The sequence below is a fragment of the Aotus nancymaae genome, unplaced genomic scaffold, assembly GCF_030222135.1.
Source record: "Aotus nancymaae isolate 86718 unplaced genomic scaffold, 86718_ANA_hifiasm-v0.15.2.pri h1tg000040l, whole genome shotgun sequence".
Lineage (NCBI taxonomy): Eukaryota > Metazoa > Chordata > Mammalia > Primates > Aotidae > Aotus > Aotus nancymaae.
In genome coordinates this window covers 80,728,495-80,751,576 of record NW_026988454.1, presented here as the reverse complement: position 1 = coordinate 80,751,576, position 23,082 = coordinate 80,728,495, and the positions used below count along the sequence as shown (strand labels likewise).

The following is a 23,082-nucleotide window of genomic DNA, read 5'->3' as shown; positions in this document are numbered from 1 at the left end:
CACCATGTTAGCCAGGCTTGTCTGAAAGTAAACTTTTTAATATAACTAAATTATTCCATTTAAAGATCTTTTATTCTGGCTGGGTGCAGTGGCTCATGCCTGTAATCCCAGCACTTTGGGAGGCTGAGACGGCAGATGATATCAAGAGATCAAGACCATCCTGGCCAACATGGTGAAACCCTGTCTCTACTAAATATATACAAAAATTAGCTGGGCATGGTGGCAAATGCCTGTAGTCCCAGCTACTCAGGAGGCTGAGGCAGGAGGATCACTTGAACCAAGGAGGCAGAGGTTGCAGTGAGCCAAGATCATGCTACCACAATCCAGCCTGGTGACAGGGCAAGACTCTGTCTCAAAAAGTAAAAAATAAAATTTATTGTGAGAGATTCTGTTCTTTCGAATTGAGTGAAAATATCCTTTTGTTAAATGAAATAATGGTGACAGGAGATAGTAGTGTGATATTTGCTTTTATTGGCTGTACCTGGTAGAAATAAAAAATCAGGCCAGGCATAGTGGCTCACGAGGTCAAGAGATCGAGACCATCCTGGCCAACATGGTGAAACCCTGTCTCTACTAAAAATACAAAAATTAGCTGGGTGTGGTGGCATGTACCTGTAATCCCAGCTACTCAGGAAGCTGACGCAGGACAATCACTTGAACCCAGGATGCAGAGCCTGCAGTGAGCTGAGAACACGAGACTGCACATCAGCCTGGCAACACAGTGAGACTCTGTCTCAAAAAACAAAAAAAAAATCAGCATTTCTATTGTAGCCTTCTAATTTTGAGGGAAATATTTCTTTAGAAATCTAAAAGTCTGGCCCTTTACATCATTATGGTCCCAAAATAATAGGGGACTTTACACACAGATAACACATGCCCCTCAAGATTCTCTCTTTAATCTCTACCTTGTTCTCTTTGGATTAGGACATTTGGGATTGTGAAATGAAAATAAAGTTAAGTATAAGCAATCCAAAACCATGTGCTGACACTGGATCCTGAAAGAGGACTTTCTTCAGAATCTTTTTCATCTGTTAACTTTTCTCTGGGCTCAAACATTTTTTCATTTGTTTTGAGACAGAGTTTCTCTCTTCTGGCCCAGGCTGGAGTGCAGTGGTGCGATCTTGGCTCACCACAACCTCTGCCTCCCAGGTTCAAGTGATTCTCCTGCCTCAGCTTCCTGAGAAGCTATTACAGGTATGCACCACCACACCCAGTTAATTTTGTATTTTTAGTAGAGACAAGGTTTCTCCATGTTGGTCCGGCTGGTCTTGAACTCCTGACCTCAGATGATCCACCCACCTCGGCTTCCCAAAGTGCTGGGATTACAGGCGTGAGCCAGGTGGCTTCAAACTTACTTATTTATTTATTTATTTGAGATGGAATTTCACTCTTGTTGTTGGCTCACTGCAACCTCCATCTCCTGGGTTCAAGCAATTCTCCTGCCTCAGCCTCCCAAGTAGCTGGGATTAGAGGTGTGCACCACCATGCCCATCCACCTAATTTTGTATTTTTAGTAGAGACAGGGTTTCTCCATGTTGGTCAAGGTGGTCTCGAACTCCCAACCTCAGGTGATCCACCTGCCTCGGCCTCCCAAAGCGGTGATATTACAGGTGTGAACCACCAAACCCAGCCTGGGCTCAAACTTTCTTTTCCTAAGGAGTCACATCTTTGAGTAGTACTGCTACATGGCAATCACTACTCAAAAGAAACTAACTTGAGGTGTCCAATAATCAGTTTTCATTTAAAGTCTCTTTCAGCTTGACAAAATTAAAACTTTCAACATTTGGTCTACCTACATCCAAAAAAAAATTAGTCTATATATGTACATATATGTGATTATATATGTATATATACATATGTGATTTTGATCAGGCTGTTTATAAACTATTTCCAAAATAAGCTGACCTGTAAATTCATTTATTAAATGAGTAGTTTATAAACTACTTGATTTTTGCAAGTAGTTTATAAACAGGCTGATCAAACTGAATAAATTTCTTAAAATAATTTCACTGTATAGATAGCAAGTAAGTTATTTACTCTTATAGCATATCTTATTTTTACCTGTCCTTAACAAGTATCTAAGTTAAACTGTTTTATGTCCACAGCTACACACTGAAACAACACTTTCAGTCACAACATATTAATTTCAAATTTAAACTATATAGAGATCCAGTTACCTTTAGTCTTACATGTACTTCAATATACTTTTAGTATACTTCTTGATGTTTTATGATGCACACACAGCTCTTACAGGACATCTAACTATGAGAATATTTAGAGTGTATGCTTATTAAATGGTTCAAAACTCTTTTTTTAAAAAAGTCAATTTTAAGAACTTAAACATACAGTAAAGTACTCCTTCCATGCCCCTATGTTAAAAGGTCTATTAATTTTAGTCTACTTGTTTCAAAAAAAAATCTAAAATTGGTAATAATTCTGCTTAAATTCCATATTAACCTAGGATCAAATGTTATTTTTACTTCTTGTTTCTTAATACTTGAAATGTGCTGCTGCATAATGTTTTCCTTACATATTTATTCAATCAACTAACTTCATGTGGAAGGTACTTATGAGTTTAAAAGTCCTTTCCCAAAGTGGAAATAACATAAAAATTTTGCATAAAAGACACTCAATGTTTCTCAAGGGTATCTGAGGTTCTAATCAGCCTATTACCTTGGTTTGGAATAACCACCAACAACAAATGTGAGCTTTTTGTCACATCTATGTATTTTCCCCTGTAAACTAATACCTACATTTTAAATGCATTTTCAAAATGTTTCATTTGGCCATGTGATAATTATTTCCCCTGTAAAAAGCTACAGGATTTTGGTTTAAGAGCAAATGAGATAGAGTATCTGGTCCATAAGAAGGCTAAGTGGAAAGATCTGCACCCTGAAGTTTGTAACCAATAACAAGACAAACTCCAATGCTACCTTGTTCATGTAATCAACAATATGTGAGTCAAAATAAACTAGTGAGCTATACATTTCTGTCTACATACCAATTTACCAATCAACAGGAGGGGAAGAAATTGCTCAAATGTGACTGTTAACAAACATGATAACAAACATCTAAATATTAGACATAGTCTCTATTAAAATCATAACCTATCAATTCTGAAATCATTCCTTCAAATTCTGTTATGTTTGTAATACCCCCTCCCCATTAAAAAAAGCAGCAGCAACCTTTAAAATGTAAATTCCTCCCTTTTTCAAAGTAACTTGCCTAGGAAAATTTAATGCGTTAAAATAAAATGTAACAAACAAACCAATTACAACATTAAAAAATCTGTATACTAAAATGATCAGTAACACAAACCAATCACTCAAGTTTAGCAAAGCGTGTTTTTAGTCTGTTGTGGGTATCCTATTACACTAATAAGCAGCAATTTTACGTCATCCCAATGCCTAAAACACCACCATACACACAACATGCTTGTCCTTTACTCCAATGAAGCTTAAATTCAGACCCAAACTCAGACCATTTCCCCCTCCTGCCACACTGAAATATACAAGGGGAAATCCAAGAAATCAGATATAATAAGTGCCGTATCTTCTTTCAGGGTAGGGTCAAACTCGTGTTTGCCCATAAATGTCACCGTCCCAGTAAGTCTGCAAATTCTCACTAGCGCTGGAGTACAAAGAGGCCTGACCAGGAAGACACCGGGAAACGCAACCCCGCTAAGTCCGCGCCGGCCCCAAAGCTTCAGCTGCAGTGATAGGGGGACAAGAAGTGGCCACTGGCCTGGCGGGTGCGGCGGACAGGGTCCCACACCCCTGCCCGCCTCCCGACAACCAGGAAACCTGTCAGGCTGGCCGGGACCCACCCTCCTCAGACTCTCGCCTTTAGCCCAGCGACGCCCCCGCCCGACCGCACCTCGACCGGCCCGGCCTCGCGGCTGCACTCTGTCACCTCATCCCTCTCTAGTGGCCTCGCAGCCCCATCACCACCGCTGCGCGGCCTGGGCTTGGGCCGCCCTTCGGGCAGGAGCGCCCAGCTGCCGCCCCCCGCCCGACCCCGTCCGTTCCCGGCGGCCAGGTCCCTGGCCGCCCAGGCCTGAGCCCCCGCCTCGAGCTCCCCACCCCCAGCCTCCACTATCGCCCCGCGCGGCCGCTCCGGCCCACTCCCCAAAGGCTACCTGGAGGCAGGGGCAGCAAAGCACCTCACGCAGGGCCCCAGGTCGCAGAGGGCCTGGTGCTCGGGGTCCCTCTCCTACTCCCACTCCAAGTGGCAGGCACAGATGGAGAGCAGAATCCCGGCTGCGCACACGGCATACTGGGCCACCCACTCCCACCACAGCACCGACACTCTCAGGAGGACGGGCGCCGCCATGTTAGTTAATCCTTCGCCGCCACCGCCTCCTTCCGCCTGATGCAGCGGCCGCGCCTCATTGGCTCCGTCGCTTGCTCCGGACCCTACCCCCACAGGCGCAGCCCAACCGCCCCAAAACGAGGCGGGCAGAGCTAGCGAGCAAGCTATGCCGGGGCAGGGAGGGAGGGGGCTGAGCCCGCAACCGCCCAGGAGGCCGAATTGGCTGACGGAGAGTGAGGCTGTGTGTGTGTGTCGCGGCGCGCGTGAAGGGCGGGGCCCGGTGTAAGGGGTGGGGCTGGGTGGGAGGGACTTAGGAGAGCCGTTGCCGGGAACACTTAGCAAGGATTCGCTGTGGGTAGCTGGGTGAACCCTTAGCCCCTCCCTCTGGGATGGCAACTGGTTGCCATCCTTTCTCCCTTTTTCGTCATTATCGCTTGATATTTCTGACACAATTCAAATCACCCCTGGCCAATGCTTGGGGCTTCTGAGCCACCCTCCTATGACCTGATCTTCCCACCACCACCTCCAGGCACTTTGTGTTCAGCCAGTGCAAAACTTTTTTTTTAATGTGCAAAACTATGTTTTAAATTAAAAAACTATTTTTTAAAAATGATTTATGGGCCGGGCTCAGTGGCTTACGCCTGCAATCCCAACACTTTGGGAGGCTGAGGCAGGTGAATCACTTGAGGTCAGGAGTTGGAGACTAGCCTGGCCTACATGATGAAACCCCCGCCTCTACTAAATAAAATAAAATAAAATAAAAAATTAGCCAGGCATGGTGGTGTGCGCCTATAATCCCAGCTACTTAGGAGGCTGAGGCACGAGGATCACTTGAACCCGGGAGGCGGAGGTTGCAGTGAGCCGAGATGGCGCCACTGCACTCCATCCTGGGCCATAGAGTGAGAGTCAAAAAAAACTAAAAAAAAAAAAAAAACAAATTTACTAATGCCTTGCTTCCCTGTAAGCTTTCTCTGTAAGCTGAATTTGAGGTGCCTTACCATAATTCATATCATACAGAAAAATACAGATGAGCTAATAAAATCAGTTCGAAGAAAAGGAAAAGTCAGGCCCAGACGTGGTGGCTCACACCTGTAATCCCAGCAAGTTGGGAAGCTGAGGCAGGCAGATCACCTGAGGTCGAGAGTTCAAAACCAGTCTGACCAACATGGAGAAACCCTGTCTCTACTAAAAATACAAAATTAGCCTGGCATGGTGGCGCATGACTGTGATCCCAGCTACTACTCGAGAGGCTGAGGCAGGAGAATCCCTTGAACCTGGGAGGTGGAGTTTGCGGTGAGCTGCACCACTGCACTTCAGTCTGGGCAACAAGACTGAAACTCCGTCTTGTTTCAAAAAAAAAAGAGAGAAAAAAAGTCAGAATAAAATGGAAGGCCAGGAATAAGAACACAGATAAGCCAGTCATAGGGGCTTACACAGTTATGAAAATTGGGTCATACATTTGGCTCTGAGCTTCCTGGTGGCCAAAACTAAAAGGAAAACACATGTATGTGCTTTTCTCACTGTGTCTAAGAAGAAACACAGTATTATTGGAGACTCTCAGTGTTTCCCTTGTTGCAGCTTTCCATTTTTCAGGGGCTTTTTATAGTAATTTTGAGTAATAAGCAATATCCTTATATTCATTACCTATTGTTGGGTAAAAATCGCCCCAAATTTAGCAGCTTAATAAACAATACACTTTTATTTTTCCTCACAGTTTCAATGGACTAGGAATCTGGGTGAGGTTAGCTGTGTCCTCTGGCTCAGGCTCTCATGAGGATATAATCAAGCTGTCAGCCAGGGCTGCAGCTCTCGCAAGGCTTCACAATCCTCTTTCAAACTCACTTCCACCGCTGCTGGAAGGCCTCAGGTCCTCTCTGTCGGTTGGCTGGAGGCCTCAGTTCCTGTCCACTTGAACCTCTTCATAAGAAGCAGCTGGCTTGCCCCAGGGCTAGGGAGGAGAAAGAGGAGGAGAAAATGAAAATGAGAGAGAGATCATAGTCCTTTTTTGAAACCTAATCCTAGAAGTGACATCCCATCACTTTTATGTATTCTGTTGCTACTTAGAAAATAGCACCTAGTCCAGCAAGGCATGATGGCTCACACCTGTAATCCCATAATTTTAGGAGGCCGAAGCGGGTGGATCACCTGAGGTCAGGAGTTAAAGACCAGCCTGACCAATATGGTGAAACATTGTCTCGACTAAAAATATAAAAATTAGCTAGACATAGTGGAACATGCCTGTAATCCCAGCTACTTGGGAAGCTGAGACAGGGCAATCACTTAAACTCGGGAGGTGGAGGTTGAAGTGAGCCAAAATCACACCATTGCACTTCACCCTGACCTAGAAGGCAAAACTCCATCTCAAAAAAAAAAAAAAAAAAAAAAAAAAGAAAATGAAAAAGAATCTCAATAGTCCTTAGGTCCAGCCCATGCTCAAAGGGAGAGGATTATACAGGACATAAATATGAGGAGGCTGTTTACCACAGTCCTCAAAAACATCCTAACTCTGCCCAGGTGGGGTGGCTCACAACATTTTCACAGGCTGAGGCAGGAGGATTTCTTGAGGCCAGCTGTTCGAGACCAGCCTGAGCAACATAGGGAGCTCTGGTCTCTGAAAAAAATATACAAAATTAGCCGGGTGTGGTGGTGCATGCCTGTTGTTCCAGCTACTTGGGAGGCTGAGGGGGGAGGACTGATTGAGCCCAGGGGTCTTGGGATGGGGGTGTGGGTTGAGGCTGCAATGAGTGGACATTGCCTCACTACACTCCTACCTGGATGACAGAGTGAGACCATGATTCAAAAAAAAATCCTCACTCTGCATCCCTAATGATTTTCATAAATCTAAGTGGACTCCTCCAGCTTCCCTTCTTATAGATTCCTTTACTCAGTTAATGAGATATCTTGATCACGTGGCTTCTTTTATGTCTGGGAGGTTTACCCATTTTATTGCAGATAGTGACTGTTACTTTTCATTACTGTGTAATAATACATTATATTTTGCATATCCAAAATTTTATTTATCCATTCTACTGCTGTTGGACATCTGGCTTATTTTTAGCTATCACTAATTAAGTTGCTATGAACATTCTATAAATGAATTTGGTGGACATAAGCCCTCATTACTTTCTTTTTTTTTTTAAATTGAAGAGAGAGTTTTGCTCTTGTTGCCCAGGCTGGAGTGCAATGGGGAAATCATGACTCACTGCAACCTCTGCTTCCTGGGTTCAAGCAATTCTCCTGCCTGAGTCTCCCAAAATGCTGGGATTACAGGCATGAGCCACCCTGCCTAGTCAGCATAAGCCCTCATTTCTATTAGGAATACATCAGGAGTGGAATTGATGAGTGAGATAGTATTGATTGCATGGATAAATACTGCCTCTGTCAATTCAGGTGCTCCAAGTGAGAAGGTGCAGTAGCCTGCAGGCCCACACAAGCATGAACATTAAAAAAAAATATTGAATTTCTTCAAGAAAAATTCCAGGCACTTAACCCTGAAAAGTCGTTGAACAACGTGATAAGCAAGAAGGTAATTATAGCCAGCAGCACAAGCATCGGCCCAAGGCAAGTCTGGCTCCGGCCAGCAAAATGTTAAAAAAGGGTTCACATATGTCAGAAAATAGTAAGAGAATGTTTGTGGGTGTGAGAGAGGGATGGGAAGTAAAACTAAAGAGAAATAGTGTAAAGAGAAAAGAGAGAGAAGCTTTTTCTTTAAAAACTCAGAACAGCTAAGCCAAAACATGTTTAAAAAGGTTTAAAAAGAAAAACTATAGAGTAAAAGAGGAGTGAATTGTGGGAAGTAGAAAAGTTTCTGTGGTCCCAGCTCCACAGGAGGTTAAGTGGGAGGACTGCTTGATCCCAGGAGTTCAAGGGTGCAGTGAGCTATGATTGTGCCACTGCACTCCAGCCTAGGTGATAGAGGGAGACCCTGTTTTAATAAGAAAAGTTTGGGGCCAGATACAGTGGCTTGCATCTGTAATTCCAGCACTTTGGGAGGCCAAGGCAGGTGGATCACTTGAGGTCAGGAGGTTGAGACCAGCCTGACCAACATGGTGAAACCCTGTCTCTACTAATTAGCTGGGCATGGTAGTGCATGCCTGTAATCCCATCTGCAGGTGTGTGCCGCCATGCTTGACTAATTTTCTTTAATTTTGTACAGATGGGGTCTTGCTACATTGCCCAGGCTGGTCTCAAATTCCTGGGCTCAGGTAGTGTTGGAAATAGATGTTGGAAATAGATGCTCGGTGCCACAAAGAAAAATTAGCACTGAGACAACTGATCTTTCAGCAACACAAGTTTTACTTCCTGGACTGCAGGAAGGGTATTCCCGGTAGCCATTGTGCCATGAGAGTACAATGAACAAAGGAGGAACCAGGTGAGCTGATCCCAGTTTGGTTCAATAACACAAGAAGCAGATGACAAGGTGGAATTTGATGTGCAAGAGACTGACAGGAGAAAAAAAAAAAAGCCTGTAAAGAATAAAGGAAAGGGGGAGCAAGAATAAGCATGGATGGGATGGGTGAGGTGGCTCATGCCTGTAATCCCAGCACTTTGGGAGGCCAAGGCAGGCAGATCACCTGAGGTCCAGACTTTGAGACCAGCCTGGACAACATGATGAAACCCCATCTCTATTAAAAATACAAAAATTAGCCTGGCATGATGGTGAGCACCTGTAATCTCAGCTACTTGGGAGGCTGAGGCAGGAGAATAGCTTGAACTCAGGAGTGGGAGGTTGCAGTGACCTGAGATCACACCACTGCATTCTAGTCTGGGTGACAGAATGAGCAAGGCTCCATCTCAAAATAATGATAAAAATTAAAAAAAAAATTTTTAAAGGCATGAATGGACACAGTGGCTCCTGCCTATAATCCCAGCACTTTGAGAAGCCAAAGCAGGAGGATCACTTGAAGCCAGGAGTTCAAGACCAGCCTGGGCAATATGACGAGACCCTGTGTCTACAAAAAAAAAATTATTAGCTGGGCATAGTGGTATGCATCTGGAGTCCTAGCTACTGGGGAGGCTAAGGTGGGGGGCTTGCTTGAGCCCAGGAGGTGGAGGCTACAATGAGCCATGATTCAGCCACTGCACTCCAAATCCTATCTAAAATAAAAATAAAAATAAACTAAATAAAACAAATATTCATGGAAAGCGTACTGACCACAATGCAGGTCTGACAACCGTTTGAGAGCTCTGCAGAGGACTGTCCACGTAAGAGCTGTTTGTAAGGCAGGAATGGCCTGAATCTAGAATCCCTGACATGCAGAGTCATTGACTGGCACAGCCTGGGAAGAACATGCATCAGCATGAAGCCTGTGGTGGGCCCGAGTGTGTAGCAGGTGGAGTGTCTTGGCCAGTCAGACTTCTTGCAGTATTTTCTCTCTCTCTCTCTCTCTCTCTCTCTCTATATATATATATATATATATATATATATTTTTTTTTTTTTTTTTTTTTTTTTTTTTGAGATGGAGTCTCACTCTGTCACCCAGGCTGGAGTGCAGTGGTGCCATCTCCACTCACTGCAACCTCTGCCTCCCTGATTCAAGCAGTTATCCTGCCTCAGCCTTCCAAGTAGCTGGGAATACAGGCATGTGTCAGCATGCCTGGCTAATTTTTGTATTTGTAGTAGAGACGTATTTTCACCATATTGGTCAGGTGGGTCTCAAATTCCTTGACCTCAGTTAATCCACTTGCCTCGTCTCCCAAAGTGCTGGGATAATAGGCATAAGCGACCAAGCTAAGCCATTAATAACATGTTTATACACATATGACTTTAGCAAATATTTAGCATAACAATCAAAATTACGAATCATAACATATTAAAATTGTATAAATGTATATAATTTCTGGAACATGTATATCAACAATATACCCATAAATATAACTGAGATGAGATCTACTGTCACCTGGTCTGACAATGCCCTCCCATGCAGTATCATCACATTTGACAATGCCCGCTCATACAACCTGCCAAATAAATTGAATCATTTAATATCTCTACAAGATCAGAGATACATTCTTTAGAATACCCGAGGGACCCAGCTGAAAAATCCCAAAGTTAATTTTAAACCAAAAATACTTGATTTAGGTTTTGATGCTGGTGAAACTAATCAAAGATATCAAGTTTGAAAACACTTGATCAGAAGACAATCACAGGTCACTTTTAAAACAATATTCAGACAGGGCATGGTGGCTGACGTCTGTAATCCCAGCACTTTAGGAGAACAAGGTGGGTGGATTATGAGGTCAGAAGATTGAGACCATTTTGGCTAACATGGTGAAACCCTGTCTCTACTAAAAATACAAAAAATTAGCCGGGCATGGTGACACATGCCTGTAGTCCCAGCTACTCAGGAGGCTGAGGCAGAAGAATCACTTGAACCCAGGAGGTGAAGGTTTTAATGAGCCAAGATTGTGCCACTGCATTCCAGCCTGGGCAATAGAGTGAGACTAAGTCTCAAAAATAAATAAAGAATATTCATTTAACCAGAGACTTCAAAAGCAATACAGAAAGTTACGTGGATATAAAAATCTTAAACTTTTAGGTCAGGTGCAGTGGCTCACACCTGCAATCCCAGCAGTTTGGGAGGCCAAGGTGGATGGATCACTTGAGGTCAGGAGTTCAAGACAAGCCTGGCCAACATGGTGAAACCCCATCTCTACTAAAAATACAAAAATTAGCCGGGCATGGTGGTGCATGCCTGTAATCCCAGCTACTAGGAAGGCTGAGGCATGAGGATTGCTTGAATCTGGGAGGCGGAGGTTGCAGTGAGCCAAGATCATACCACTGCACTCCAACCTGGGCAACAGAGAGAGACTCAGTCTCAAAACCAAACAAAAAAACCTTTAACCCTTTTAAATCTCAGTTTTGCTCAGTAATAAAAAAGAATACTTGAATTTAATCAAACACAGGATGAGTGTGTACAGGGTTATGGGTGTACATACACACATCATGACTTTGGTCATATCTCCATAGGCCACCTGATTACTCATTAGAATGGCATCTTTACTGACCAGAAAGCCAGTATTATAGTGGTATAGAAGGCACTCTGGGACTTGAGACAAGAACACTGTTGTGTAGAAATGTCAGCGATTATGTAAAAATTATTCTCCTTGGGCTAGAGAACACATAGCATGGCCTTTAGAATGAGATAGGCTTTGATTGGCTGCGAGGTCTCAACACTTACTAGCTGTGTCACATTGGACAAAGTGCTTCATCATTCTGAGACTTCGTTTTTTGTTGTTTGTTTTGAGAAGAGTTTCGCTCTTGTCACCAGGCTGAAGTGCAATGGCATGATCTTGGCTCACTGCAAACTCCTCCTCCTGGGTTCAAGTTATTCTCCTACCTCAACCACTGGAGTCCTGAGATTACAGGCACCCATTACTATGCCCAACTAATTTTTGTAATTTTAGTAGAGATGGGGTTCTACCATATTGGCCAGGCTGGTCTTGAACTCCTGACCTCAGGAGTGATCCACCTGCCTTGGCTCCCCAAACTCAGGTGATCCACCTGCCTCAGCTCCCCAAACTGCTGGGATTACAAGTGTGAGCCATCATGCCTGTCTAAGATTCAGTTTTTCAGGAAAAAATAACTATGTCCTTTGTAAGCTTTCTAGCAGGTTTAAGTGTAATAATGTGTGGGAATGACTTTGCCCCATAACTAACATGTAGTAACAGCTTAATTAATGTTAACCCTTATCATTATCATATAAGAATGTAAGTTACAAGAGAGAGGAGCCCTGTCAGTTTGTTATCTGCTATAGCCCAAGACCATGAATCATGGCTGGAATACAGTAGGCATTTATTTATTTATGTATGTATTTATTTTAATTAATTAAGTTACAGATGGAGTCTCACTCTGTCACCCAGGCTGGAGTGCAGTGGCTCCGGCCTCATCCTCCCTAGTAGCTGAGATTACAGGCATGCACTACCACACCCAGCTAATATTTGTACTTTTAGTGGTGATGGAGTTTCACCATGTTGACCAGACTGGTCTTAAACTCTTGCCTTAAGTGATTCACCCGCCTTGGCCTCCAAAAGTGTTGGGATTACAAATGTGAACCACTGCACCTGGCCCATAGTAGGCATTTAATAATATTTGTTGAACAAATATTTGGCATTCTTGGAGTTCAGAAAGGGGGTGGGGAAGATTTTTAAATAACTATATATATAATATATATATAATATATGTATTTTAACTATATATGTAATATATAACTATATATAATATATATTATATATACTTTATATATATTATAATATACATATGATATATCTAATATATATATATATATATTTTGAGACAGAGTTTTGCTCTTGATTCCAGGTTGGAGTTCAGTGGTGCAATCTTGGCTCACCACACCTCTGCCTTCCAGAGTGATTTAAGTGATTCTCCTGCCTCAGCCTCCCAAGTAGCTGGGATTACAGGGATGCTCCACCACATTTGACTAATTTTGTATTTGTAGTAGACATGGGATTTCTCCTTGTTGGTCAGGCTGGTCTCGAACTCCTGACCTCAGGTGATGCACCCACCTCACCCTCCCAAAGTGCTGGGATTACAGGCATGAGGCACAATCCCTGGCCTAAATAACAACATGTTTTAAAAAGCCACATTGTCCTACAATACCCATTTCTCTTGCATATTTAGGAAATTGAGGTTTATTTTTTTAAAAACATGCTGACATATGGGAAATAGGATGCAAAATGTGCACGAATGTTTTAGACACAGTTTGAGGTTTCCAAGGGATTTTGTGCTGGGGAGACTGCTTGCTACAAACTCTCAAAGCTCTGAGAGGACATACTATTCATCCTCCCTCAGCAGAGGCCAAGAGGCAAGAAGCCATGGGGAGTGCCCGAGCCTTGGGCTTTTAGCATAGACTGTTCAGGTCTTTATTGTTTGGGCCCATGGCACAGAGAAATCCCGGGTCTCTGGCTTCCTGTGACCTTTGCCTTCCTTACCAACAGAAAATGTGACCCTCCAAAGCAAAAAAATTCTCCAGTTACCTCACAGGGCTGGCATAGGCGATCACTGCTCTGTGGATCACCCAGCTGTGTTGGGCAACCTGAACCCCATCTCCAAGAATGAGAGGAGGAAAGTACAAAAGTCTTTACCTGAGCCCTGAGAAGGCAGATGCAGTAGAAACCTCCAGGCAGTAACTAGCCAGTCTGGGACCTGTGGTGGAGAGACAGCGTATTGGCGATCATGTGTACTTACACTCTAGGGTCACCAGGCGGCACTGTGGCCTCATCTGTGGCTCTGAAAAGAAAGATTTGGAAGGAGATCATCACAGCTAATGAAGAGGTGAATTACCTTGCCCAGATCACTCAGCTCATAAGTGGTGGAGGCCACATAGAATCTAAACAGTGTGGCTGTGGAGCCCATATGCATTGATTCCACAAGTGTTTATGGAGCACCTGCCATGTACAAGGCTTTGTGTGATTAAATATGGTTATGATTAATAATATAAAAATGACAAATCACTGACAATTTTTAGAGGTAAGATTTTCTTTTTTTTTGGTAGGTTTCAGGCACAGAACTGTATATGCAATAATAGTGAAATTGATCCCACTAGTTATGACAGAAATGATGATACATTTAAATGAGTTGGATGATTTAGAGGTATTATCTCATGAATCCTTGACAGAAACTGAATGAGGAATGAAATTTATTGTTCCCATTTCACACAGAAGGAAACTGAGGTGAAGAAGGGTAAAGTAATTTGGCATGGCATGAAGTAGAAATTCAAAGTACAGGAATCTGAACTTGGTTCTGACCCTTTCTGAGGCCACCATGCTCTTGACCCCTATTGACTCAAGCATCACCTTGTTTTTCCACTAATTCAACAAACATTTTTTTTTTTAAATTGTCTAATAGCTTGGCACTCATAATGAGCTTCTGTTCCCATTCTGCAGGTGGTGAATCCTCTATTGTCCTGACCATGCAGTTTCTGTCCCATGACCAGGGCCAGCTCACCAAGGAGCTGCAGCAGCACGTAAAGTCAGTGCCATCCCCCATGTGAGTACCTGAGGAAGGTGAGTGAGTGCAGACAGTTGGGGCCTGGTGCCCTGAACAGTTCCTGGTCTCAGCTGCCACATGTCTCACAGTGGGCCACACTGGAAGAAGCATAGGCAGTTGCAGTACTGGCTTTTTCCTCCTTTTTCCTTCCATACAAGTGTCTTAGGGATGGGGCAGAGGAGTTGACTTATTTGGATAAAAACTGCCATCTTGTGTCAGAAACTCAAAAGGAATCACTGCCACCATGTTAACCTAAAGAAAAACAACCAGACAAGTGCCAAATGATACTTAAAAATGTTATTTACTTATTTATTTGAAACAGAGCCTTGCTTTCTTGCCCAGGCTAGAGTAAAATGGTATGATCTTGGCTCACTGCAACCTCTGGCCCCTGAGTCCAAGCAATTCTCATGTCTCAGCCTCCCAAGTAGCTGAAACTATAAGCATGTGCCACTACAACTGGCTTTTTTTTTTTTTTTTAGTAGAGATGGGGTTTCACCATGTTAGCCAAGCTGATGTTGAACTCTTGACCTCAGGCAATCCTCCTGCTTCATCCTCCCAAAGGTCTGGGATTACAGGGGTGAGCCACTGTGGTTGGCCTAAAGGTCACTTATTATCCTGCAAAATTTAGGCTGGGTGTGGTGGTTCATGCCTGTAATCCCAGCACATTGGGAGGCAGAGGTGGATGAATCACCTGAAGTTAGCAGTTCAAGACCAGCCTGACCAGCATGGCGAAACCTCGTCTCTACTAAAAATACAAAAATTAGCCAGGCATGGTGGTGCATGCCTGTAGTCCCAGCTAGTCAGCATGCAGAGATAGGAGAATTGCTTGGACCCAGGAGGTGGAGGTTGCAATGAGCTGAGATTGTGCCACTGCACTCCAACTTGGGCATAGAATGAGACTCTGTCAAAAAAAAAAAAAAATTATCCTGTAAATTTGAAAAGGAAACTAATCAACAGTTTTTAAGCTATTTTTAACATGACTCATAATAAATAAATTCTGTATTACGTATGTGTGTTCTATATTTCTGAATAAAAGACTTAACAAAGTCATATTTGCAACATGTAATACATGTATTTTGTTCTACTTCATTTGTTTTGAATGCTCTTTGCAATCTACAAAAAGTCCAATAGTAATAATTAAATTACTCATTAAATTGAGCATGATCTTGTCATTTAAAATGATAATCTCAAAAATGATCTTTTGATTTTGAGCTAAAAATATTTTAATGATATACTATTTAAGAGAAACACACTGGCTATGAAAGAATGTACATTGTTTATTATTTTTTAAGACAGAGTCTCACTCTGTCGCTCAGGCTGAAGTGTAGTGTTGTGATGTCAGCTCACTGCCACCTTTGCTTCCCTGGGTTCAAGCAATTCTCCTGCATCAGCCTCCTGAATAGCTGGAATTACAGGTGTACACCACCATGCCTGGCCAGCTTCTGTATTTTTTAATAGAGACAGTATTTCACCATATTGGCTAGACTGATCTTGAACTCCTAATCTTGTGATCTGCCCACCATGGCCTCAAAAAGTGCTGGGATTGCAGGCATGAGCCACTGTGCCTGGCCCATAGTTTTATCTTATCTGATTAAAAATCAATAAATACGGGCCAGGTGCAGTGGCTCATGCCTGTAATCCCAGCACTTTGGGAGGCCGAGGCGGGTGGATCAAGAGATCAAGAGATCAAGACCATCCTGGTCAACATGGTGAAACCCCGTCTCTACTAAAAATATAAAAAATTAGCTGGGCATGGTGGTGTGTACCTGTAATCCCAGCTACTCAGGAGGCTGAGGCAGGAGAATTGCCTGAACCCAGGAGGCAGAGGTTGTGGTGAGCCAAGATCACGCCATTGCACTCCAGCCTGGGTAACAAGAGCGAAACTCCATTTCAAAAAAAAAAAAAAAATCAATAAATACACATGCAAATAAGATTACATTTCTCTTTTTGTAATACTTTGCTGCATTGTCTGGGTATTGACAATCAATTCACATTCTGAAGCTACATGGCTAACACTGAGTGCTCACTGTGTATGCCAGGCCCTGGGCTCAATGCTCTACATGCATTTTTATATCATTTAATTATCTCCACAACCTGAGATAATATAGCCAACCCATTTTACAGAGTTGAAACTGAGACTCTGAGACTGAAAGTTAAATGCCTGAGGTTGCAGTTAATAAGAGGCAGCGCTGGAACTGAAGCCTACATGTGCCTGACAGCCAGTTCACGTTCTGATAGTAGGCTAGTCTGCTTCACAGAGCATGGAGTAGATGGCGCGTGCCTGCTAGGATGGACTAGGTATCACTGTGGGTAACAGCCCAAAATAATGGAAATTTACAACACTGAAGGCTCTTTGTCTGCTCATGCTGCACATCCTCCATGGCTCTCCTGTGCCCTGTGCCCCATATCCCCTCATCTGCCATGAGAATAAAGGAGCAGCCTTGATATGGGACCCATCAGCAGCTCTAAGAGATGAGGAAAAGGGAGGCCAGTCCAAATGGCTCCCAAATCTTTTGCCTCGAGGTGACACACTTCACTTCCACTCACATCTCCTGCATCCAAGCAAATCCCACAACTACCTCCACCTTCTAGGGGCCCAAAGGAGAACCTGAAATACTCAGTGGACTCCAATAAGTCCACCATACAGTGTCAGCCTGTGTGGGAGACTGTGGAGGGACAGAGGAGGAGAGTGGGGAACTGATGGGAAATGACAGCAGGACTGAGTCACTGCATTTGCTTTATCCTCTACCAGGTAGAGTTTGTCCCAGAGCTGCACAAAATCATCAGCATCATGATCAAACAGGGTAAACTTCAGAAAAAGCAGTTTGTTCAGATGTGATCAGCAGTGAACTCAGAAGTCAACTGAGTGACATTGAGTCAGTAAGTCTCTGACTGCCTCAGTTACCCCATATGACAGTGGTGAAGATGGGAGCATTGAGAGAGTTGATTTGGAAGGATATCAGGAGTGTGAACATTCAATGTTTTAGTTCCTTTAAGTTAAATCCAGGCACTATCTTTCCTGCAAGTCTCCTGTTTCTTTCAGATTGCACAGGTGAGAGTGCTCAGATTATAGGTGGAGGTCATAAAATATTGGTTCCCACACCAACAGTTCCCCTGCATCGTGCATGCATTCTTTGCATTTTCCTGTGATAAACACTGTCCCAAAACATCATGGGACCTGATTCTTCCTCCTTGTTCCAATGGCCTTTGGTGACTCAACTGCCCATTCAATCACCAGGACACAGAAGTCTTAGAGTGATGCTCCATGGGGCCCCAGGTACGAACCACTACCCTGTCAAAGTGTGAGGCAAGGGACAGGGCATTGTCTGTGGGGGGCAGTGGTCAGCCAGGCTTGGTGACTCTACTTAGTGGACAGATGATCCTACACCTGCCACCTCTGATGGATCCACTGCCTCTGTGCCTGTTTGTCCTGCTGACATTCCAGTGCTGCCTCAGCATCCCAGCCTAGGCCTAATGCCACTGAAGACAGGCCTGGCCCCTGGGGACCCAGGAGACCTACAGGACTCACTCAGCTGTCCCCAGGAGTCCCCAGACCCTCATTCTTATCAAGGATTTAGGTGCCCTACCCCCTGGCCCTCCCTCAACAGCCATAAATGACGATTTACTGCTGTTATCATCATTATTGTCTTTAGTGGCCAAGGACCTTCCAAGGTGCCAGCTCTGGAAGGAAAAATGTCCTTGGGAGGTGATGACATTCAAAACACAGGTGCTCAACAGGTTGCTTCCTCCTATCCTCAGACAGTCATTGACACAATTGACACTCACATGTGTGGAAGGAAAGCAGCCCAGGGTCACACAGCTGGTCAGCAGCACAGCTGCTCTCAAATCTAAGGTGCCTGGCCCTGTCTCCATGAGGGACCTGCCTGCAAAGGAGGTTGACCCTGGCTTTGAGGAGGCTTTCCTGGGCTGCATAAATCACCTCTCTGGTTGGAGGCCCCAAACTCTGCCCACATCTCCTTCCTTGCCCTGTCTCTGCTTGGGCTATAACCAAGGTGACCCCAGCAACCCTTCAGGGACTCTCTACCATTCATTTTTAGGCTAATATGACTTCAACACCCACTTACTTGGTCTCTCCTTTTACAACCCAGATAACTCAAATCTGGGGCTCTTTATGCAGGTGACAGCATATGAATAGAATTGAATGCCATAGTTGTGTTATCCCTGTTTTGTTTTTGTTTTCCTTGTGTCTCAGGGTTGTTTTTCTATTTATGGTAAGGGCATTGGCTTTCCATTTGTAGCATGAATAGAATATTTGCAGTTTACAATAACTTTATGTCACAGTAAACTGTAAGAAGAATTAAAGCAGTGGTTTTCAGTTGCAAGAGGCCTGAGTAAGTTTGAGCACACTCTGTTTGATTAGGCAGAAGCAGGCCTTTGAGAAGCTTAGCTGAGGGTGAGTCTAGGAAAGATAATTGATGGTGGGGATCATACCTGGTCACTAGACCCCTGGGTCCTGCCCACCAGCTTGGCACTCCCTAGAAATCACTCATGATGCTGCCAAACCCTCTGGTTATTGTGGCCAAATCCCCCAGGAGAGAGGCTGATGAACTTTGTCTCTTGAAATGCACAGAGTCCTTGGACATCCCTGGGAGCTCAACCATGAGAATCAACTTAGTTTTCTCCCCCTCATTAGGGTTCAGAATTAAAAGTCCACCTTCACAGGCAGTAAGATAATATAGATAAGTGACATCATTACCCTGTTTCAGATGTTAGCATGTCTAGGTGGGTTAGGGGTGATTTGAGACCACAAAACCTTGTGCCAGGCAGTGGAATTCCCAGGCCAGATGGAGACATTTGATTGCCATGTTATGATCTTCTCACTGAGTGTAAAGGCAATCTTGTTTCATTTTGGATTCTTTCTTCTGTTGCTATCTTATAAGGGCACTTTGAGTTTCCAAGCATATAATAATTTTTGGTTAGCTTTTAATCATTGACTTCTAGCACAATTCTGTGATTAGAAACCTTCTGTGTGATTGGATTTATCTGAAATATATTGAGATTTGCTTGATGAACAAAATAAATCAGGTTAATTTTTGTAAATGTACCATGCATGCTTAAAATCAGTGTAGCTCCAACACTTGTTCCCGAGATACAGGATGATGGATGGATGGCTCCATGGATGTGATGGAGATGGTTTACTCTTGGGACTTTCCACATCCTTCTGATGTTTTGTTGCTTAGAATATGAATGGCTGAGAGGGGCTGTGGAGCCTCCCACTGTGCTTGTGTGTCAGGTTCTTCCTTCCATCCTGCCATCATTTGTTTCTTATGTTTTGCAGCCAAGACTGACCATGAGAAATCCTGGGAGCTCAGGAAAGAAGAAGCTTCCTAGAAGCAGGGACAGGGAGCTGGTGGAGAAGACCAGAAGTCAGGTCTGTGAAGGTTGCAGAGAGCCTTGGGGGATGCATGGGGGGCTGAGATGGGGAAGGGGCATTGGAGGTGCTCTGTGGAATGTCCACTGTAAGGTAGCACGTTCTGGGGCTGGGGATTGGTGGAGAGGGAGTATAAAGTCCAAGGGTTGCTTAGGCAGTGCCCAGACAGGAGAAGGTTTGGTGGAAACCAGAGCCCTGCTCTCTAATTCCTCCTGAGCCTCCTGCTTTCTTGCCCCACATGCCCTGTTGCTTCTCTGATAGACTTTCTCCCTGACTTGTAGCTGAACCTCCCACTCATCCTTGAAGACTTAGTTTTAACCAGATCCTTTCCTAGACTCCCTCCTCCAGGTACCCAACATCCCCACTTCCCCTCCATCTCATCCCCCTCCCCAACTCAGATCTCACCCCCCCATCCCCATCCCCTTCCCTCCCCCAGCCCTAAACCACCCTCACCTCTGTCCTGGCCTCCTCAGAGTGCCCTGACAGGACCAGGACATGCAGGTGCGGTGGCTGCTCTTTTGGCTCCTCCTGCTGGGGTTTCCCAGCCATCAATCCACATGTGTGAGTAGACACTGGACTTGTGGGGTTTCTTCCTTGTTATTGGGCTGTGTCATGTGGCAAATTACACAGTGCAGTCCTGTAATTTCAGTGCTTTGGGGGATTAAGGTGGGCAGATCACTTAAGTCCAGGAGTTTAAGACTAGCCTGTACATCAGAGACAAACCACACCTCTACAAAAGATTCCAAAAAAGATTAGTTGGACTCCCACTGCTCTCTTGTCTCAAACAAAATGAACAAAAACAAAGTGAAATGTCATTTGAGTTTTGTGTCATCTGGTTTGATGACTTTTTAGAAACTCTGAGTCATCTGTGTCTTCTGCTCTTGGGGGCTACCTCCAGGAAGTCTGTGTCCAGTCAGTGTGATGGGAGCTGAGAAGCCCATCAGATGGAGAGGAAAGGGCTGCACCTGCTGGGAAGTTTGCAATATGGGAGTTGCTAGGAGTGACATGACCAGGATGTGAATGAGGACTGTATTGTCCTTTGTTTTGTAAAATGTGTATGGTGCAGATCATTGATTGACCCAAAGGAGAAAGGGTCTTAAAGTCCTTATGTTATTCAAATATAAAGAAATGTTAGGCCAGGTGTGGTGGCTCACACTTGTAATTGGGAGACTGAGGCCGGCAGATGAGTTGAGGTCAGGAGATCCAGACCAGTCTGACCAACATGGTGAAACCCTGTCTCTACTAAAAATATAAAAATTAGACAGGCATGGTGGCAGGCACCAGTAATACCATCTACTTAGGAGGCTGAGGCAGGAGAATGGCTTGAACCCAGGTGGTGGAGGTTGCAGTGAGTCAAGATTGTGACATTGCACTCTAGACTGGGTGACTAAGTGGGACACTGTCTCAAAAAAAAAAAAAATGAATTCTTTTGTGATTTTTTTTTTTTTTTTTTTTTAGAGACGGAGTTTCACTCTTGTTACCCAGGCTGGAGTGCAATGGCATGATCTCGGCTCACCGCAACCTCCGCCTCCTGGGTTCAGGCAATTCTCCTGCCTCAGCCTCTTGAGTAGCTGGGATTACAGGCACGAGCCACCATGCCCAGCTAATTTTTTGTATTTTTAGTAGAGACGGGGTTTCACCATGTTGACCAGGATGGTCTTGATCTCTTGACGTCATGATCCACCCACCTTGGCCTCCCAAAGTGCTGGGATTACAGGCGTGAGCCACCACGCCCGGCTGTGATTTTTTTTTTTTGAGACAATCTGTCCCTCTTGTCTTCCAGGCTGGAGTGCAATGGCGTGAACTTGGCTCACTGCAACCTCCACCTCTTTGGTTCAAGTGATTCTTCTGCCTCAGCCTCCTGAGTAGCTGGGATTCCAGGTGCCTGCCACCACACCTGACTAATTTTTGTATTTTTGGTAGAGATGAGGTTTCACTATGTTGGCCAGGCTGGTCTGGCTCTCCTGACCTCAAGTGATCCACTAACCTCAGCCTCCCAAAGTGCTGGGATTACAGGCATGAGCCACCACACCTGGCCTTTTTGTGATTTTTTTTAGATCATCAGCTATTGTTAGTGTTAATGTATTTTATGTGTGGCCTAAGACAAGTTTCCTTCTTTCAATATTGCCCAGGGAAGCCAAAAAATTGGATATGCTTGCTTTTCATCAATTAAAAAAAAAAAAAAAGCCACTCTACATTTGGAATGCCTAAAAACACTACCAGACATGCAAAAAACATAAAACTGTTAATTCCAATCTTTTTTGAAGCAGTGAAATCCCCTGGTAATATTTGAGGGATGTGATTACCACTTTGAGAAGGTTGATAGTTTCTAAAAATTACAATTTTTAAATGAAATATTATAAATGTCATTTACCTTTTCATTATTTCAATTATTATTATTCCAGGTGATCTTTTTCCACCTGATTATTTGTATCCTGGGCATGACTTTCTTGGCATTCTGAGGATGCCTATCACTATGTGTTTCCAGGAGTTTCAACAGTTGGCCTTTTCCTCCAAAAAATTAGCTTGTGTGAGAGTATACTAACTTCCTGTAGAGGTATACGTGTAATCACAAATAAGAAGAAATTATTTAAAACAATTCATGATTCTGGACTTTATTATAATATTGGGTTTTACCAAAAACATCAGGGAAATGATTTCTTAGCATAAGAATTATGAAAATATCTGCCATTTACATTATGAAAATTAAATAGGTTGGTGTTTGTTTAATAGAATGTCAATAGAGTTTTGGGTCAAAAGTGTTTTTTGTTTTTTTTTTTTTGGTGGAGTCTTGCTTGCGATCTCGGCTCACTGTAACCTCCACCTCCCCAGTTCAAGCAATTATCCTGCCTCAGTCTCCAGAGTAGCTGGGACTACAGGTGTGCACCACCGTGCCAAGCTAATTTTTGTATTTTTTAGTAGCGATGGGGTTTCACCATGTTGGCCAGGATGGTCTCGATCTCTTTACCTTTTGATCTGCCCTCCTCAGCCTCCCAGAGTGCTGGGATTACAGATGTGAGCCACTGCACTTGGCCAGTATTTTTTTTTTTTTTTAACCTTTGTGCTCTTTATCAGAAATGGAGTATGAAGTTTTTTCACTTAAATAGGAAATTCTGTCTAAACTTTTCTTCTTCATAATTCTATTGTACGGTTGGAAGGAAGGCTTTTACTCTCCCCCTCTGAAAGTTCAGTGCAGAAATGAACTAACAACAGACAGTTTAGCAGAAGAAAAACATAGAACAGGCATAAACATGGGAGCCAGCCAAAAAATGAGACTGCAAGAAGGTTCAGATGGTTCATGCTTAAGGACCACTCTCTTTTTAGGAGAGAGGGAGATAGATGGAGATGGAGGCAACTTATAAGGGTAGTA

At 43.8% G+C, this 23,082-nt stretch overlaps 1 protein-coding gene across 6 annotated transcripts in view; it reads right to left on the bottom strand.

The window, feature by feature from the left end:
* The window catches only part of LOC105734459 (multidrug resistance-associated protein 1-like), a 75,110-nt gene extending 70,734 nt beyond the window's left edge, over positions 1-4,376 (bottom strand). For 2 of the 6 annotated variants that reach the window (XR_001111519.3, XR_010336671.1), the window contains exon 1: positions 4,139-4,374. The gene's annotated coding sequence lies outside the window, so the exon portion shown is untranslated. Of the gene's footprint in view, positions 1-4,138 lie in introns of all 6 variants that reach the window. The other 4 variants (XR_001111521.3, XM_064360863.1, XR_001111520.3 and 1 more) reach the window with 3 other exon arrangements.
* Between the last annotated feature and the right edge of the window lie 18,706 nt (positions 4,377-23,082).